This window comes from Pelophylax lessonae, assembly GCF_965119305.1.
Source record: "Pelophylax lessonae genome assembly, chromosome: 8".
Taxonomy (NCBI): Eukaryota; Metazoa; Chordata; class Amphibia; order Anura; family Ranidae; genus Pelophylax; species Pelophylax lessonae.
This window is the reverse complement of record NC_138775.1, coordinates 124628002-124640919: the sequence shown is the minus strand read 5'-3', so window position 1 is coordinate 124640919 and position 12918 is coordinate 124628002.

Here is a 12918-nt window from a genome sequence, read left to right as displayed (position 1 = left end):
CGCATTATAAGGTTAAACCGCCTTTCCTCTAATTTTAGTGAGTGGCCACGTGTCTTATTGGATCTCCTTTCTCTGAATAGTTTGTTCCTTATGCTAGGGTCGCCAGTACAGAATTTGCACATTGATATCATATCCCCTCTCAAGCGTCTCTTCTCCAGAGAGAATAGGTTCAGTGCTTGTAGTCTTTCCTCATAGCTGATGTCTTCCATTCCCCTAATTATTTTTGTTGCCCTTTTCTGGACTCTTTCCAATTCCAGCACATCCTTCCTGAGGACCGGTGCCCAGAACTGGACAGCATACTCCAGATGTGGCCGGACCAGAGTCTTGTAGAGTGGGAGAATAATCTCTTTATTTCTGGAGTGAATCCCCTTTTTTAAACATCCCAGTATTCTGTTGGCTTTGCTTGCAGCGGCTTGGCATTGGATGCCACTGCCAAGCCTGTTGTCTACCAGTACCCCCAAGTCTTTTTCCATCCTAGACTCACCCAGAGGTTCCCCCCCCTAGCGAGTAGCTTGCTTTCTGGTTTCTGGCCCCCAAGTGCATTACTTTACATTTTTCAACATTAAACCTCATCTGCCATGTAGTTGCCCACCCCGTTATTTTGTTCAGATCCGCTTGTAAGGTTTCCACATCCTGCATAGAAGATATTGGCAAGCTTAGTTTAGTACCATCCGCAAATACTGAGATTGTACTAGATATCCCCTCCTCTAGATCATTTATGAATAAATGAAACAGGATTTGTCCCAGGACAGAACCCTGGGGGACCCCACTTTCCACGCCCGCCCAATCTGAGTACTCCCCATTAATCATCACCCTCTGGACTCTCCCCTGGAGCCAGTTCTCTATCCAGGTACTCACCTTATGGTCCATACCTACCTTCCTTAGTTTGTACAGTAAGCGTTTGTGGGGAACAGTGTCAAAGGCCTTTGCAAAGTCCAGATACACCACATCCACAGGCTTTCCTTTATCTAGGTGGCAGCTCACTTCATCGTAGAAGGTTAATAGATTGGTTTGGCACGAACGATTTTTCATGAATCCATGTTGATTACTACTAATAATACAGATTTCATTACTAAAGTCTTGTATGTGGTCCCTTAACATCCCCTCCAAAATCTTGCAGACTACAGATGTTAGGCTGACCAGCCTATAGTTACCCGGGATACATCTCGGCCCCTTTTTAAATATTGGTACCACGTTGGCTTTTTTCCAATCAGCTTGCACCATACCCTTCTGTAAACTATCCTTAAAGATCAAGAATAATGGTCTGGCAATCACCTGGCTGAGCTCTTTAAGAACCCTCGGGTGCAAGCCATCCGGTCCCGGTGATTTATTTATGTTAAGTTTCTCTAGTTTAGTTCTAGGTCTATCTTCTGTTAGCCATGGCGGTATTTCCTGAGGTGTGTTGTTTAGTTCGGCCTTACAAGCTAGGTTCGTGTAGCCCCCCGATTCTTTTGTGAAGACTGAAGAGAAGAAATTATTTAACACTTCCGCCTTTTCTTTGTCCTCTGTGGCCATATTTCCTTTGTCATCTTTTATGGGGCCAATGTGTTCTGGCCTCGCTTTCTTACTGTTTATATACTTAAAGAACTTCTTGGGGTTCTTTTTACTCTCCTCCGCTATATGTCTCTCGTGTTCTATTTTAGCCGCCCTGATTTCGTTTTTACATTTCTTATTACATTCTTTGTAATGCTTAAATGCTGCCAATGACCCCTCAGTCTTGTATTTTTTGAAGGCCTTTTCTTTAACACTAATATGCATTTTTATGTTGGAGTTTAGCCACCCAGGGTTTAGTTTTGCTCTTTTAAATTTATTTCCCTTTGGAATGCACTGGTCAATCCCCTTGTTAAGTATGCTCTTGAAGCACTCCCATTTTTCCTCCGTGTTATTTGTTCCAAGGGTTCTATCCCAATTGATATTTTCTAGCAGCGAGCGCAGTTTTGGGAAATTGGCTCTTTTGAAATTCAGCGTCCTTATATTACCCCTCTGCTTCCTATTACTGTAATTAATACTGAAACTTATTGACCTATGGTCACTGTTTCCTAAGTTGCCCCATATTTCTATATCCATGAGCAGGTCTGTATTGTTGGTAATCAGTAGGTCAAGTACCGCATTGTTTCTTGTCGGTGCGTTCACCATCTGACCCATGAAATTGTCCTGCAAAACATTTAGGAACTGCCTAGCCTTGGCTGAGTGTGCGGTTCCTTCTGCCCAGTCTATATCAGGATAATTAAAGTCCCCCATTATAATGACATTTCCCATCCTTGCTGCCAATCCTATCTGTAAAATGAGGTCCGCCTCCCCCTCCTCCCTCTGGTTGGGGGGCCTATAGCATACGCCCAATATTACCTTCCCCACCGTGCCTTCCTTTTGAAGCCCTACCCATAGGGATTCTGCCTCGTCCATAGCTCCATTATTAATATCATCCCTCATATTTACCTGTACACTGTTCTTAATATACAGACATACCCCTCCCCCTTTTTTACCTTCTCTATCTCTGCGATAAAGGGAATACCCCTGAATGGTCGCCAACCAGTCATGAGAGCTGTCAAACCAAGTCTCTGTTATCCCCACAAAATCTAAGTCCTCCTCAAACATCAGTAGCTCCAGCTCTCCCATCTTGTTGGCCAGGCTTCTGGCATTGGTAAACAAACCTCTTAATTTTGACCGGTTACATATATACTCATTTGATGTTTTTAGGCTGCTCTCTTGATTTTTTCCCCATACCCACCCTGGGTATAGGAGCTCCGAACACCCTACCGCTAATGCCCCCATTTCTGCCCTCTGAAACTTGCTTTCCACTGGCTAATTCTACATCTGTACCCTCCCCCCATCACCTAGTTTAAAAGCCCCTCTAACTTTTTGGCCATCTTCTCACCCAGTACGGCTGCACCCTCCCCATTTAGGTGCAATCCATCCCTACCAAAGAGCCGGTGGCCGACTGAGAAGTCGGCCCAGTTCTCCAGGAACCCGAAACCCTCCTTACTACACCAGCTCCTCAGCCACTCGTTAACTTCCCTCTGCCTCTCTGGTGTGGCTCGAGGTACAGGTAGTATTTCGGAAAATACTACCTTGGAGGTCCTACTCCTCAACTTAGCGCCTAAGTCCCTGAAATCGTTTTGGACTCTCCATCTTCCTCTGCCTATGTCATTGGTACCCACGTGTACCATGACAGCTGGGTCTTCCCCAGCCCCACCCAATAATCTGTCCACCTGATCCACAATGTGCCGAACCCGAGCGCCCGGCAAACAACAGACTGTTCGGCGCACACGGTCTTTGTCACAGATTACACTGTCTGTCCTTCTAATAATTGAGTCCCCTACCACCAGCACCTGTCTTTCCTTTCCCTTTCTCCCAGCCTCACTGGAGGAGTTCTTCCCCTGGCAGCTAGGGTCGTCGCTCTGCTCCAGCAATGCTGGTCCCTGACTGGTTTCCCCAACATCACACAATGGGGCGTATCTATTGGGGTGCTCCAGCCCAGGATCAGCCTCCTTGCCTTGTCCCCTTCTACCTCTCCTAACTGTCACCCCTTTACTCTGCTCTGATGCCTGCACCTCTGATACTCCGCCCACCTCTGTGCAAACCCCTGCCTGCACCTGACTGGTACGATCCTGGCTCTCCTCCGGTATGGACATCCGTCTCAGTGTTGCCAGCTGCTTCCCTAGATTCAGGACCTGAGCTTCCAGGGAAGCAACTTGCATACATTTTGCGCATTTGTATTCGCCCTCGATCGCATGACCGAGGAACGCATACATATCACAAGATGTACACCGAGTCGCATCTCCACACCCGCCGGGCATTGTACCTACTAATCTAATCTAATGGGGATTCAGTAATTTAAGTCTATCCTATGTGGCTATTTCCTGGCTTCCTAACTCTACCTTCTTACCCTCTGGTACTCCGCTACCCTCACTTGACACTCAGTTGCACAACACTCACAATCTCACAGCCCGGTCAGTCGCACAACACTCCCAGTCGCACCACCCGGTCAGTTGCACAACACTCACAGTCGCACCACACTCACAGTCTCACATCCCGGTTCAGTCGCACCACACTCACAGTCGCACAGCCCGGTCAGTCGCACAACACTCTCAGTTGCCCACACTCAGTTGCACAGCCCGATCAGTCGCACAACACTCACAGACACACAGCCCGGTCAGTCGCACAACAATGACAGACACTCAGCCCGGTCAGTCGCACGGGTAGTAATAGGTACTCCCAGGTCCTCAGGTAGTAATAGGTACTCCCAGACACTCAGGTAGTAATAGGTACTCCCAGACACTCAGGTAGTAATAGGTACTCACAGACACTCAGGTAGTAATAGGTACTCCCAGACACTCAGGTAGTAATAGGTACTCCCAGACACTCAGGTAGTAATAGGTACTCCCAGACAATCAGGTAGTAATAGGTGCTCCCAGACACTCAGGTAATAATAGGTGCTCCCAGACACTCAGGTAGTAATAGGTGCTCCCAGACACTCACGTAGTAATAGGTACTCCCAGACACTCAGGTAGTAATAGGTACTCCCAGACACTCAGGTAGTAATAGGTACTCCCAGACACTCAGGTTGTAATAGGTACTCCCAGACACTCAGGTAGTAATAGGTACTCCCAGACACTCAGGTAGTAATAGGTACTCCCAGACACTCAGGTAGTAATAGGTACTCCCAGACACTCAGGTAGTAATAGGTACTCCCAGACACTCAGGTAGTAATAGGTACTCCCAGACACTCAGGTAGTAATGGGTACTCCCAACACTCAGGTAGTAATAGGTACTCCCAACACTCAGTTAGTAATAGGTACTCCCAGACACTCAGGTAGTAATAGGTACTCCCAGATACTCAGGTAGTAATAGGTACTCACAGACACTCAGGTAGTAATAGGTACTCACAGATACTCAGGTACTACACTACACCCTCAGTCAGTGTTCAATCTCAGTCACCAGTCTTACTTACCTAGTGTGTGTCCCTTTAAACCTGTCACTTGCAGTTCCTGACGGTCTCCTCTCTGCACCCGCCTCCCTCGGTCACTTCCCGGTCAGCTTTTGCTAGTCTCCTCTGCTCCCTCTCTGTGGGTGGGGGGGAGGGAGGGGGGGGTTCCCGCACCGCTCGCCAAAAAGGAGGATTTACTGCACACCGCAACAAGGGAGGGAGGGGGGTTACCGCACTTTGATTTGCAAGGTGCTGTGCCACCGTATATGAGTGGTGGGCAGTGGGCACAGTACAGTCTGTGGACCTGACACTCACTGGCAGGCAACTGCAATTATAAAAAATAAATTATTTTTTGATTTGCAAGGTGCTGTGCCACCGTATATGAGTGGTGGGCAGTGGGCACAGTACAGTCTGTGGACCTGACACTCCCTGGCAGGCAACTGCAATTATAAAAAATAAATTATTTTTTGATTTGCAAGGTGCTGTGCCACCGTATATGAGTGGTGGGCAGTGGGCACAGTACAGTCTGTGGACCTGACACTCACTGGCAGGCAACTGCAATTATAAAAAATAAATTATTTTTTGATCTGCAAGGTGCTGTGCCACCGCATATGAGTGGTGGGCAGTGGGCACAGTACAGTCTGTGGACCTGACACTCACTGGCAGGAAACTGCAATTATAAAAAATAAATTATTTTTTGATCTGCAAGGTGCTGTGCCACCGTATATGAGTGGTGGGCACTGCAGTGGGCACAGTACAGTCTGTGGACCTGACACTCACTGGCAGGAAACTGCAATTATAAAAAATAAATACTTTTTATCTGCAAGGTGCTGTGCCACCGTATATGAGTGGTGGGCAGTGGGCACAGTACAGTCTGTGAACCTGACACTCATTGGCAGGCAACTGCAATTATAAAAAATAATTATTTTTTGATCTGCAAGGTGCTGTGCCACCGTATATGAGTGGTGGGCACTGCAGTGGGCACAGTACAGTCTGTGGACCTGACACTCACTGGCAGGCAACTGCAATTATAAAAAATAAATAATTTTTTGATCTGCAAGGTGCTGTGCCACCGTATATGAGTGGTGGGCAGTGGGCCCAGTACAGTCTGTGGGCCTGACACTCACTGGCAGGCAACTGCAATTATATGACAGAGGAAAAAATAAATTATTTTTTTAACTGCAAGGTACTGTGCCACCCGATATGAGTGGTGTGCACACAGTACAGTCTGTGGACCTGACACTCACTGGCAGGAAACTGCAATTATAAAAAATAAAAAATACTTTTTATCTGCAAGGTGCTGTGCCACCGTATATGAGTGGTGGGCAGTGGGCACAGTACAGTCTGTGAACCTGACACTCACTGGCAGGCAACTGCAATTATAAAAAATAATTATTTTTTGATCTGCAAGGTGCTGTGCCACCGTATATGAGTGGTGGGCAGTGGGCCCAGTACAGTCTGTGGGCCTGACACTCACTGGCAGGCAACTGCAATTATATGACAGAGGAAAAAATAAATTATTTTTTTAACTGCAAGGTACTGTGCCACCCGATATGAGTGGTGTGCACACAGTACAGTCTGTGGACCTGACACTCACTGGCAGGAAACTGCAATTATAAAAAATACTTTTTATCTGCAAGGTGCTGTGCCACCGTATATGAGTGGTGGGCAGTGGGCACAGTACAGTCTGTGAACCTGACACTCACTGGCAGGCAACTGCAATTATAAAAAATAATTATTTTTTGATCTGCAAGGTGCTGTGCCACTGTATATGAGTGGTGGGCAGTGGGCCCAGTACAGTCTGTGGGCCTGACACTCACTGGCAGGCAACTGCAATTATATGACAGAGGAAAAAATAAATTATTTTTTTAACTGCAAGGTACTGTGCCACCCGATATGAGTGGTGTGCACACAGTACAGTCTGTGGACCTGACACTCACTGGCAGGAAACTGCAATTATAAAAAATAAATACTTTTTATCTGCAAGGTGCTGTGCCACCGTATATGAGTGGTGGGCAGTGGGCACAGTACAGTCTGTGAACCTGACACTCACTGGCAGGCAACTGCAATTATAAAAAATAATTATTTTTTGATCTGCAAGGTGCTGTGCCACCGTATATGAGTGGTGGGCAGTGGGCCCAGTACAGTCTGTGGGCCTGACACTCACTGGCAGGCAACTGCAATTATATGACAGAGGAAAAAATAAATTATTTTTTTAACTGCAAGGTACTGTGCCACCCGATATGAGTGGTGTGCACACAGTACAGTCTGTGGACCTGACACTCACTGGCAGGAAACTGCAATTATAAAAAATAAAAAATACTTTTTATGTGCAAGGTGCTGTGCCACCGTATATGAGTGGTGGGCAGTGGGCACAGTACAGTCTGTGAACCTGACACTCACTGGCAGGCAACTGCAATTATAAAAAATAATTATTTTTTGATCTGCAAGGTGCTGTGCCACTGTATATGAGTGGTGGGCAGTGGGCCCAGTACAGTCTGTGGGCCTGACACTCACTGGCAGGCAACTGCAATTATATGACAGAGGAAAAAATAAATTATTTTTTTAACTGCAAGGTACTGTGCCACCCGATATGAGTGGTGTGCACACAGTACAGTCTGTGGACCTGACACTCACTGGCAGGAAACTGCAATTATAAAAAATAAATACTTTTTATCTGCAAGGTGCTGTGCCACCGTATATGAGTGGTGGGCAGTGGGCACAGTACAGTCTGTGAACCTGACACTCACTGGCAGGCAACTGCAATTATAAAAAATAATTATTTTTTGATCTGCAAGGTGCTGTGCCACCGTATATGAGTGGTGGGCAGTGGGCCCAGTACAGTCTGTGGGCCTGACACTCACTGGCAGGCAACTGCAATTATATGACAGAGGAAAAAATAAATTATTTTTTTAACTGCAAGGTACTGTGCCACCCGATATGAGTGGTGTGCACACAGTACAGTCTGTGGACCTGACACTCACTGGCAGGAAACTGCAATTATAAAAAATAAAAAATACTTTTTATGTGCAAGGTGCTGTGCCACCGTATATGAGTGGTGGGCAGTGGGCACAGTACAGTCTGTGAACCTGACACTCACTGGCAGGCAACTGCAATTATAAAAAATAATTATTTTTTGATCTGCAAGGTGCTGTGCCACTGTATATGAGTGGTGGGCAGTGGGCCCAGTACAGTCTGTGGGCCTGACACTCACTGGCAGGCAACTGCAATTATATGACAGAGGAAAAAATAAATTATTTTTTTAACTGCAAGGTACTGTGCCACCCGATATGAGTGGTGTGCACACAGTACAGTCTGTGGACCTGACACTCACTGGCAGGAAACTGCAATTATAAAAAATAAATACTTTTTATCTGCAAGGTGCTGTGCCACCGTATATGAGTGGTGGGCAGTGGGCACAGTACAGTCTGTGAACCTGACACTCACTGGCAGGCAACTGCAATTATAAAAAATAATTATTTTTTGATCTGCAAGGTGCTGTGCCACCGTATATGAGTGGTGGGCAGTGGGCCCAGTACAGTCTGTGGGCCTGACACTCACTGGCAGGCAACTGCAATTATATGACAGAGGAAAAAATAAATTATTTTTTTAACTGCAAGGTACTGTGCCACCCGATATGAGTGGTGTGCACACAGTACAGTCTGTGGGTCTGTGGCCTCTCACACACGGCTATATATATATATATATATATATTTATATTTATATTTATATATAAAAAAGCTGACTGATATACCAGCCCTAAAAAGGGCATTTTGGGGTGCTGTCAGGACGCTGTCCTTAAAGCAGGAGTGGACACAGAACACTGGCTAATGATTTCCCTATTAATTCAGCAGCAGCAGCACTCTACCTGCTCTCACTAACACTGCAGCTTCAGAATGAATCTAAGATGGATGCTGCCCTTGCTTTTTTATAGGAGGTGGGAGGGTCTGGGAGGGAGGGTATGCTGATTGGCTGGAATGTGTCTGCTGACTATGAGGTACAGGGTCAAAGTTTGCTCAATGATGAAGTATAAGGAGTGGACCGAACATCGCATATGTTCGCCCGCCACGGCGAACGCGAACAAGCGATGTTCGCCGGTGAAGAGTTCGGGACATCTCTATATACGAATACAAATAAAAGAACTATTTGAAGCAGGTGTCATAAAGAAAACAGAGAGCAGAGCACAAATGCCATTTTGTCATGATTGGAGGTCAGGTTCGAAGACCAGTAGTTATAGCAGTGGAAGCTCACACAGGAACCCACAGGATAGGAACACAGGCAGGTCACCCAGGCAGATGATGCAGGCTCACCTGAGGTGCGGAATCTAAGTACTAACCAGTGTTCACCAAAGCTCCTGATGGTGGAGATGGATTTAGCTGCATGTTAGCACCAGGTCGCGGTCCTCAGGATCGCCCCACCAGGAGGTGAGCAAGCCAGGGTCCAATAGCAAATATAGCAGGTAGGGATCAAGCAGAAGCCTGGTCAAGGAATAGGCAAGGTCGATAAGGAGTAGTTGCAGGCTGGGATTAGGCAGAAGCATAGTCGAGGAACAAGCCAAGTATCAATAACGAATGATAGCGAAGATACGGACGGCAGTAAGAGAGACAAGCGAGATATTGGCTGGAGAAGGCACAATATGCAGAGACATGGCCTAAATCAGGAAGTTCATGGAAGGAGGAAAGGGTTCAAGGTTCAAGGCACTGAAGATTTACGGCAGCATTTTTCAAGGATACAGGGAACTGTCTAGCATTCCAGATGGCTCAGCAAGCAGAGTCATTTTCAGACACAACAGAGGTCCCAGGTTCAAGTCCGTGTCCTGACACGTTTCCTGTAAAGAAAAAGGTAAAAAATGAAGAAAAACCAGTATATCAATAGGTACATGACTTAAGGGCCATCAATCATATCATTGAGGAATACACTCCTGTTGTCCCAAATCCTAGTACTTTGCTCAATGCTATGCCTACAGGAACAAGGATGGACACCGTAATAGACCTGGCTAATGCTTTCTTTAGGCCTTGGATGAAGAAAGCCAAAAACTTTCGCTCTCCGGTTCGAGGGAGAAATGTACACCTGGACAAGAATTCCACAAGGAATTGTTTCCTCCCCAATTGAATTCTCAAAGGCCATTATGACAATCCTAAACAGGTGGCAACCAGCCCATGAAGGCGCAGTGATTAAGGTGTACATTGATGACATCCTACTATGTGCAAACACAAAAGAACCTTGTGAACAAGACTATTTCTCTGTTGAAATATCTCAGTGAATAGGGTGTCAAAGGAAAAGCTACAATGGTGTAGGCCTCGTGTGAAGTTCCTCCAGTCACTGTCTAGGCCTTGGAACCAAGTACATTGACATTGAAATAAAACAGACCATAACTAAAATGCCTCAGCCGAAAAATCACAAGCAACTCAGAGAATTCTTCGGGATGATGTCATATCAGGAAGCAGAGTGAGCAGAGTGGGCGGAGCAACAATCTGCAGCGAGGGAGCTGTGCAACAATCTGCAGGGAGGGAGCTGTGGAGGAAAAGCCGCGGGGGGACATGTGCGGGGGGAGCCACGCTAGGGAGCCGCACTAGGATACCGGATAACGGGGCGCGTAGGACCCTGGGGACCGGGTCAGAGAGCGACGGTAGCGCAGGTGGAGGACGGACACCGCACGGTACTAAGGAGAGGAGGAGAGCGTTCCCGGAAGCAGGGGAGGAGGAGGAGACCGTCCGTTCCCAGTGTGTGAAGCAGTGTGTGAGGCAGCAGCTGCAAGCAAGGCGAGGGAGAAAGCTGTGTGACTGTGCTCTGTGAACAAATAGCTGTGTGACTGTGCTGCGACTGATAGCTGTGTAACTGTGCTCTGCGACTGATTGCTGTGTAACTGTGCTCTGCGACTGTCAGCTGTGTGACTGTGCTCTGCAACTGATTGCTGTGTAACTGTGCTCTGTGACTGATTGCTGTGTAACTGTGCTCTGCGACTGTCAGCTGTGCGACTGTGCTCTGCGACTGATTGCTGTGTAACTGTGCTCTGTGACTGATTGCTGTGTAACTGTGCTCTGCGACTGATTGCTGTGTAACTGTGCTCTGCGACTGATTGCTGTGTAACTGTGCTCTGTGACTGTCAGCTGTGTAACTGTGCTCTGCGACTGATTGCTGTGTAACTGTGCTCTGTGACTGTCAGCTGTGTAACCGTGCTCTGCGACTGATTGCTGTGTAACCGTGCTCTGCGGCTGATTGCTGTGTAACCGTGCTCTGTGACTGATTGCTGTGTAACAGTGCTCTGCGACTGATTGCTGTGTAACCGTGCTCTGCGACTGATTGCTGTGTAACCGTGCTCTGTGACTGATTGCTGTGTAACTGTGCTCTGCGACTGATTGCTGTGTAACTGTGCTCTGCGACTGATTGCTGTGTAACTGTGCTCTGCGACTAATTACTGTGTAACTGTGCTCTGCGACTGTTCGCTGTGTAACTGTGCTCTGCGACTGATTGCTCTGCCCTGCGACTGATTGCTGTGTAACTGTGCTCTGCGACTGATTGCTGTGTAACTGTGCTCTGCGACTGATAGCAATCTGCGCACTGTGACTGACTGACCGTGCTCTGCGACTGATATCGATCTGTGACTGACCGACAGCGATCTGCGACGGACTGACTGTGCCCCGAGACTAACTGTGCCCTGCGACTGACGGTGCCCTGTGACTGTGGGTGCCCTGTGACTGACGGTGCCCTGTGACTGACTGAGTGTACTCTGCGACTGAGTACCTGGGAAGACTGGTAAGTATCTCAGCAACTGATGAGTATCTTAGCAACTGGTGAGTATCTTAGCGACTGGTGAGTATCTTAGCGACTGGTGAGTACTCCAGGTTTAGTACCAGGGGAGATAGAGGTAGTGTAGGTAAGGAATAGCAGGTCATTACCATTATCCCCATAGAGTAGTGGGTAATAATGTCCGACAGGATTGCGGATGCCACTCAGTGCACTTCTTGCTGCATGTATGCGTTCCTTGATGAACCAATCGAGGGCGAATACTGCTGTGCAGGATGTGAGCAACTTGTTGCTCTGGAAGCCCAGATCCTGGATCTAGAAAACATAGTGGCAACACTGCATTGCATCAACAACCTGGAAAGGAGCTTGGACATTACCCATCAGGCGCTGGCAGGGGCCAGCATAGAGGAGGGAGGAGTAGAGGAGACGCAGTCATCAGAGGTAGGCAGTTGGGTGACCGTTAGGAAGGGTAGAGGGATGAGTGTCAGGGAGGCCAGTCCTGAGTTGGTACACCCTAACAAATTTGCCAAGTTGCAGGTTGAGGGGGATATCAGCTCAGGGGTGGCAGTGCTGGAGCAGGCGCCCTCCCCCAGCTGCCAGGGGAGTGGCAGCTCCAGGAGGAAGGGGGGGCGAGATTCAGGAAAGGTTAGACAGGGGGACTCAATCATCAAGAGGACAGAGAGGGCAATCTGTCGAAAAAATCGCGGTAGCCGGACAGTATGTTGTTTACTGGGTGCTCGAGTTCGGCACATCGCGGATCGGATAGACAGATTATTTGGCGGGGCTGGGGATGACCCAGCGGTCATGGTGCATGTGGGCACTAATGACCAAGTAAAAGGAAGGTGGAGGATCCTAAAGAATGATTTCAGGGACTTAGGTAATAGATTGCGGAATAAGACCTCCAAGGTGGTTTTCTCTGAAATACTGCCTGTACCTCGAGCCACACAGGAGAGGCAGAAGGAGCTTAGGGAACTTAACAAGTGGCTGAGGAATTGGTGTAGGAAGGAGGGGTTTGGGTTCCTGGAGAACTGGGCTGACTTCTCAGTCGGCTACCGGCTCTTTAGTAAGGATGGGCTGCACCTTAATGGGGACGGTACAGCTCTTTTGGGGAGAAAGATGGCCACCAAGTTGGAGGGGCTTTTAAACTAGGAGATGGGGGGGAGGGCTCAGAAGTAGAGTCAGGAGGGAGGGAGCAAAGGACAGAAGGCAGTAGTAGAGTCAGCAGCGACAGTAGTTCCATAACG